Source organism: Siniperca chuatsi, linkage group LG5 (assembly GCF_020085105.1).
Source record: "Siniperca chuatsi isolate FFG_IHB_CAS linkage group LG5, ASM2008510v1, whole genome shotgun sequence".
Classification (NCBI taxonomy): Eukaryota; Metazoa; Chordata; class Actinopteri; order Centrarchiformes; family Sinipercidae; genus Siniperca; species Siniperca chuatsi.
Window position 1 is genome coordinate 26,240,990 of NC_058046.1, and position 8,147 is coordinate 26,249,136.

The 8,147-nt window shown below is 37.7% G+C and overlaps 1 long non-coding RNA gene across 1 annotated transcript; it reads right to left on the bottom strand.

The window, feature by feature from the left end:
- Nucleotides 1-3,005: 3,005 nt before the first annotated feature.
- LOC122876235 lies at nt 3,006-3,464 on the bottom strand. The gene is made up of 3 exons (XR_006378040.1): nt 3,406-3,464; nt 3,180-3,252; nt 3,006-3,046 (listed from the first exon to the last, which is right to left on the bottom strand). It is a non-coding gene; the product is annotated as an uncharacterized LOC122876235 (long non-coding RNA).
- Between the last annotated feature and the right edge of the window lie 4,683 nt (nt 3,465-8,147).

The following is an 8,147-nucleotide window of genomic DNA, read 5'->3' on the forward strand; positions in this document are numbered from 1 at the left end:
ATGCCAGTGAATGTGTACTAAGTATTTTTATTTGGACTTTTTTTTGACCTAGCACCTGTGAGAACTAAAATATTTTTCAAATCTCCCAGTCTTTCCAAAATCTTCTCGTTTGGCTTTACCAAATCTTCCATTTTGTGGAGGGTTAAAGGTTTACCTGCTGCAAAGACTTTGGGAGAGTTGCCTTTTACAGGTTTAGACTAAGGGCAGCATCCCCAAATAGTTGACTAAATTTTCAAGCAAGTGAAAATGGCCAAAATATTTGCAGATGTGTTTGAAATCCCCCCGATAACCCTCATTTTGTCTCAGTTTTGGAAAAGATATAAAATCTAAAATATAATCTATGTAGTCATTGAAATTGCAACTGAGAGTGCAGTTTAAGGTTTTCTTGATTTCTTGACATGTACAAATACCATGAGATGCGATTGAAAGCTCAAAAACTACTAAGTGGACCTCAGCTTAGATTACTTCCATGCCCAAATGTACAAAGCAGCTCTCACCTGTTTTGCAACATGCTGTTGCACAGTATGATATAATTTACCCCACTGCTTTTTAAAAGCATGTTGCTGTTAGACTGTCGCTTTTCCAAAAGTTCCCTCTCTTTATAATTTCACCCTGGTCTGCGATAGTTATATCATGAGACACATCTGGCCTCCCTGTTGCCTCCAGGGGCTTATGCATTATGCTAAATAGTCAAACCTATCAGTACTCCACATGTAGGCTTGTGCCAGCTGCTGAGTGTTATAAAATTATGAAAATCACTTTAAATTATATGATTAAAAAAACTAAATTACTTTTAACAAACTTTGTTAACAAACTTTGTTCCTGCTGAGGTTGTCATTCATTAGTGATGTGTGCATCTCACATAGTTTGTGAGGTTTGCACATATAATTAACCCCTTCATGTAAAAGTGTGCCATCTTGTGTAGCTGTGATCATATCCTATATTATTATAATTTGATTCATCTTTTCAAGCATTTCATTTTCCCATCTGCCTGTCATTTCTTCTATAAAAGACAATATATTCAAATCCTGTGGAATTATTGTATAGACACCATTGTTTTTATTATTTTTCTTGGTGAATGCGGTGCATGTTACAGGAGTTATAAAAAGAAGCACCCCTGAAGATTAAAGTTGATATGACAGATGGGTTTTTTCTGGCACTCATCATTCACTGCCTTCTTTTGGACAGCGAGGTCTGATGTGACCTGTGCTGTGATCTTTTCACACGGTGTCTGTCCCTCATGTCAGGCTCATATCTCAAGCTCGTGGCCACTGAGGCTACACTCACACTGCAGGCCTTCAAAATGGTGTACATCCCAATTTTTTATCTGAATGAATTTGAGTGAGTTTTTGTTTTAGGATTTTGGAAGAGTTTTTTAGGTCTGCCGGTTGGTCCACCACTTTGATCCAGACTGAAATATCTCATCAACTATTGCCATGAACTTTTGGACAAACATTCATATCCCCAAGAGGATGAATCATACTTACTTTGATGAGTCCCTGACTATTCCTCTAGCGCCAACAGCAGGTCAAAGTATTCACTTATCCAGTGAAAGATCTCAACAACTACTTGATGGATTGGCAAAAAATTTTGTTCTGATATTCATGGTCCCCAGAGATGTATCTTAATGACTACCATGAGGTTGACATTCGTAGTTTTGAGTCAAATGTCTCAACAACTATTTGATGCATTGCCATGAAATTTAGTACACACATTCACCCTGTCTTTTATCTTTTGCCATCATCAAGTCAAAATTTTAATTTGTCCAATTGGTTTATGAAGAAATACTGCAAAACTAATGGCTTTCCCATCAGCCTCAGCTGTACTTTGTGTTTAGTGCTAGTTAGCAAATGTCAGCATATGCTAAACTAAGATGGTGAATATGGTAAACATTATACCTGCTAAATATCAACATGCTAGCATTATTGTTGTAAACACGTTATCATGCTGATGTTAGCTTTTAGCTCAAAGCACTGTTGTTTCAAAGTACAGCCAGACAGAGTCGCTAGCATGGCCACAGACTCAGTCTTGTTTGTTTGTATATCTTGTGTAGACTCGTACCATAATCCATATCCATTACCAACACAAACTGATGGTGGTGGTGGAATAACAATAGAAGACGTCTCTTTCGATTTGATTTGCATCTGATAGCACAACACAATTAATTGTTGCAGGCTATTTTATTTTATTTCCTCCGTTGTGTCTCATTGTCCCTCTGTCAGCCTGATATGTCGGATTGACTTGGCCAAATGCCATTAATTTGGAAGGTGATATGATTAACTACAGAATGTTTGACAATGATGTTATGTACTTTCCTCAAATGTACCACATAGAATTTCTACTTGGTGCTTTCTAATGGTGAAGAGACAGGTGGGGATTTGAGTAACTGTACTGTATGTCTGTTGTGTATCTATGTGTGTGTTTGTGTGCTGCTGCTCCCATGATGCTACAAGTAACTATGCCTTAACAAGCTCCACAGCCAGCATGCAGTTCCACTCCTGTGGAGAGGAAGGCATCCTGATTGGCTCATTCTTTGCTATAAGCCCACAGTCTTCCCAATTAGGGGCTCAGAGTATTGCTTCGGGAGGTGAGGGACAGGGAGTCCAGCGAGTTGGGTCAATCACTGGGTCGAGTCTGGTCAGCTCTGAACAGCTTGTTTCTGTTTCTGTGTGTTCTTCGATGGAGAAGATGGTGTGTTGTTGTCACACTGGAAATGTACAGTGTTTTGTAAAGCACATTTCTTCTTAGTTTTTGACAGTTAGGGATGTGCTGCTATCCTGGAAATCATGGAGCTGATACTCACACAGTTGCAAGTTGAAAAAAGTGAAGATGTGCCAATGCCGAGCCAGTAGGGACATTTGCTTAAGCTGCAAATATGGAGCTTTTTGGCATCAAAAAAGCAATATATTTTAAAAAAGAGAGAACAAATTGGGTCCATTCCACATTATCAACCCATGCAGGTCTTGATCTCCTTGTTTACCTGGAATCGGCTTTCAGTGATGTTCGGGATGTTTTGTGGCAGAGACATTTGCTGAGGGTGTGACATCTGCTTACAGTGAGCAGGTGGAAATGGTGTTGGAAGGCAACCAGAAACACACAAAAAAGGAAGTAAAGTGGGTGGCACAGATAAAATGAAAACAAAACTGACAAAACATTATTGAAATGCTGCAACCACTCACATGACACTGTAGGTGAAGCTGCAGATGACAGAAGTTGTGTGATGTCTGTGTCTTCAAAACCGGTGAAGAATCACTGTTGAAAAAGCCAAGGAGGAAAGGTTTTCCTCCAAAGTTATGCCTATAATATACTTGTGACCCTTCTAATTTATCTCTGGGGGGGGGCGACTGCTCTGAAATCTTAACAGATTTTTGAAGATAAATTATTACCAGTAATTGAATATTTTACCTCACTTTTAGGAACATCACAGCATGGATATTTCCTACAGCGAGTGAGGTCTTGAACACCTGCTAAAGAGACAGTTTGAATTAATATGTACAATAGGGAGACATTAAAAGTTTACTTTTTGATGATGAGGCAGCAATACTCTACACTGTGCCAGTTGCATGAAACAGAAAGACAGGGTATCGGAGTCATAGGGTGGAGATGATATAAAAGCATACAGAACGTAATTCTATAAGCATTATTAAACTTGAAGACTATCTTATCTTTGTCTTGTTGTCCAGCTGATAAAAGTCATGTCTGATGACAGTTCTGCAGCTTGTTCAACCTTCGTCACAGCAATGAAAAGTGATGTAAAAAGTGGGCTTCTACAAGATCTGTTAAAAATTGTGGATGCGTTAGAAAAATGTGTTTTCCAGTGTGGAGTGCTTCGAAATATACTGTCTAGATGAGTAGAAATAACTAGTCGGTAGGGTAACTTCAGTTTTTTACTTTGATTTACTCTGTGCAGATGCACACATCAGCCTTTTGCCTTCTTTAAAGCATCTTCATCCCAATCACAAAGTGAGACTATATAAAAGGTCATACATACACAACACAGATTCTTCTACTAACCACTATCATCATCCAGCGTATACATTACATTAAAAGCCAATCAGTACATCACAGCATGTAGACATTTTCTTAGCCTGGATTTCAGTCTTTTTTACTGGGAGAGAACAAGCAGTGAGAATAGATAATTTCGCTTCATCTGCAGTGGTAATGAACGCAGGTGCACCCCAGAGGTGTATCCTTAGTTCACTTCTATATTCGCATTTCACTCATGACTGCATTGCAAAATATGATAGGGACCACATCATTAAATTTGTGAGCGGAAAAAACTGATAGAGGGAATTCAGAATAATGATGAGTCCTTTTTCACAGAGAGGAGTTTGTGTGACTCACAGAGTGGTGAAGTGAAAATAAAGTTGATTTAAATGCCACCAAGATGAAGGAAATCATTCCTGACTTAAAGGCAAACAGCAGAAAGCACATTCCTATTAGTGGCAATGGTGCTGGTGTAAAAAAAGTAGTTTTTTCACATTATTAGGAGTTCAAATATCCAAGGACCTCAAATGTCTTCACTGTACAGCCTTTGGCAAACAGGCTCAGCAGCAACCACTGTTTACAAAAATGCCTGGTGTAACAGTCAAGATTTCCATATTATAGTTTAATAAGAAAACTGTACTGATGAAGAGGGAGGCTTATAGACAAGATCGTAAAAACAGCGCATTAAACAGCTCAGCCATCTGTGGGTGTCATTTAGGGGCTCTCATCAGGTAGATGCTATCACTGGAAGTACTACTCAGACAGAAATGCAAAGTATTTGGAACCAACAGTTAAAAATGTTTTTTACTGTCACACTGTCAAGGTTTTGAATTTGTTGCACCACTTCACTTAACTACAACAAGCTGTTGGACTTGTTTTATTACATGTATTTTTTCCTTTTATGTGTCCCGTCTATTTACTTATTTTCTTGTCATGTCTTTAGAAGTGATAATCGATTAATTGATGCAGTTGTTTAAAAAAAGAAAAAAAAATGGAACTGTCAAAATGTGAAGATTTGCTGCTTTTCTGTGTTTTTTAAATGATTTTAAATAGAATAATTTAGGGTTATGGACTGTTGGTTGGAAAAAACAAGACATTTGAAGATGTCATCTTGGGCTCTCAGAGCTTGTGTTGGGCATTTTTCACTTATATTTTGACAATGTCATAGATAAATTGATTTATTAATCAATTAATCAAAAAAGAATTGACAGATTAATCAATAATGAGAATTAGTCGCAGCCCTATTTGTCATATATTTATGTAAATGGAGATAACCAAATTTACATAAAGTAATACATCAAGTTAACAGTATATTAATATAGTGTATCTATATTTCAAGTAATCATATGCCACTACAAAAGACATTGTCCATAATATAGGACACATAAAATGATGTGATAAGACATGAATAATAATGTACAGTATAAGTTGTCAGTGTATGCTATGATGTAAATACACAGTGATGTGATATTACTGTATATGACACATGTATAATGTAAGTAATGTTAGCAAGTAATGTAAATTTATTCATAATTAACTTGCAAGTGTTTTGTAAAATGACAATGTAATGGGAAAGAAACATTCAACTACATCTACAAAAAAGGGGTTAAAGTCATCATTCCACTCATTAGGGATCACTTTTGCTGAGTGAATGAATCCACATCGCTGTTTGAGCAGATTTTTTATGTGTTTGTCTCCTAAGGTGCTGGGTTGATCATAAAACCTGCATATTGTCAATTCTTGCTCTGAGCTCAGATCAACTCCACTGCCCCTGCAGCCCTGCACAGAAGAAGCAGCTGCAGATCGTGGACAAATTCTTAAATGAGAACCAGTTCACAGCACTAGATATCTACAATTAGATATGATCAATAATGTCGAAGCCTGTGTTTGTGCCGAGAAGCATTACATTGATGTGACCACTCACAAAGTAGCAGTCCCACGGTGTAATTTCTCTTAAGAAATAAGCATATATTGCTGTTATGAAAAGAGAAACATTACATGTTTCACTGGGGACTGTATTACATAAGGGTGATTGAGGTAAATCAAGCTATCCTGGCTCCACAGCCTGTCATAAACAAATCGGTAAAAGCCAATTATCTTCTTCACAGGAACCAGTCTTTTAAATTGCTGTCCAAAAGTCACCAACTGAACCAACATTTTTCACATAACTTTAGACATGACAAGTTAAAAGGCAGACTGGAAAAGAACATACAGTTTTCATAATGGTAGCATAATTACATACATTTCTATCCAATATGGCAGATTATCCAGTCCTAAAGAGTCCACTGTCCATTTGAAGCATAAAAATAAATCTGCTTTTTGTGTAATTTGGCTGGTCAAGTAGCATCTGGAATTATATATTAGCTGCAGCAAGTATTTATGTTTATGTTACAGTGAGATAATAGTGCTAGCCGTGCTAGTGGCTCTGAGAGGCTGTACTTATGTACAGCTAGCATTTGCTAATTAGCACTAAACACGAATTACAGCTGGGGCTGATGGGAATGTGATTAGTTATGTAGGAATTTGGTCACAGACCACACCAAAGTACTGTCATGGTTTTGGGGTTATGTCCTGTTATTTCCTGTTTTATTTTGTAAAACTCTCCCTCCCTCTTGTGTCTGTTAGTTTTGCTTCCTGTCGTTGATTGCTTCAAGTGTTTTCACCGGTGTCTCTTTGTTTCCCTCACCTAAGTGTATTTAAATCTGTGTCCTTCCTTTGGTCTTCATCAGGTTGTCCCTGTTGCTATGTTGGCTCTGTCTTGGCTGCCTTTGTGATGTCAGTCAGTCAGTCACTAGGATTCATCCTCTGGGGAACATGAATGAAAGTAAAAAAATTTCATCTTAATCCATCCAGTAGCTGTTGAGATATTTCAGTCTGAATCAAAGTGCTGGACCAACCAACACTGCCATCCCTAAAGCCATGCTGCATGGCTAAAAACCATGTTGTTATGCAGGAACAAACAACATCAAGCTCTTATCTGGTTTTATTGCTTTAAGGACTATCTGTCTATAGAAATGTGGATTGTTAATCCTCTCTAACAATCACAAGAGAAATCCAAATCAGATGTTTGGTCAGGACTGCTGGTTGGCAAAGACTGTCTGACTGAGGCATTTACAAAATCCAGTCTAAAACACACTAATCACCTGTAATATACAACATGTCTGATATTTATTACCCTTGTGAAAGTCTTGTACTGTGATGGGATAAAAGTAGGTACATATAGTTCAAAAAAACTCTAAAGAGTCAGGTTATTTGTGGACAGTAGAGTACCTGCTGCCTCTAAAAGTAACTGACTTTTGAAACCATTCCAAGGGGAAGTAAGTGTGTGGATGAGTGGGAGTGACGGGACTTTCTAGGTCAAGGAAAGTGAATCCCAGGAAAGCTTTTACTTAGAGCAACACGATTTCCTTATCTTGAGTTGCCAAAGCCATAATCACATTGTCACTCTTCAAGGCTGCACTATTTATAGGCTTTTCTATTCATATAAACAGCAAATTACCACGAAAAGTAATCATCCTCCAAAGCCATAAAGCAAACCAGGCCATTAACCTTGTTGCTGTCCTTCTTTGGAGACAGCTTTCTTTTTGGAGGGATTTTAAAATAATTTTGACTGCTGGATTTGTTGTCAAAAAAATCACAGACACATCTCAAAATTTTGAGTGGCTGCCTATGGAAATAGGTGACATGGTGGCTCAATTGTAGCATTTGCATATTTTTTACCACATTTGTCTGGATATCTTTTGGATGTTGTCCAAACACATGCAGGTCATTTGGATTGGAAACATTATTTTGTCCATAAATAGAGTGTGAGTAACTGTCAAACAAACAAGACAATGAATAATTTACCTTATGGAAAGGTTTACCACAGTCATGCCACTGGTATTAGCTTAAATAACATCACAGCCATTATTCATTTTCACTGTCTGATTCACTTGTCATTTTGTATTGTTTTGAAATGCCAAAATGTCTACAGAATTTTTGCATTTAATTATTCACACACTCCCTCAGTCTTAAATTGTGATGAATCCCATAACGCCTCCTACGCCCTCTTTTACTAGTAGACAGCATGCACATATTTCACGTCAGCATGTTTTGTTTTGAGACCAGCCAACTCCTGGTCAACTAGTCCATGGCAAACTATTGCAGTTCCATCACAGCAT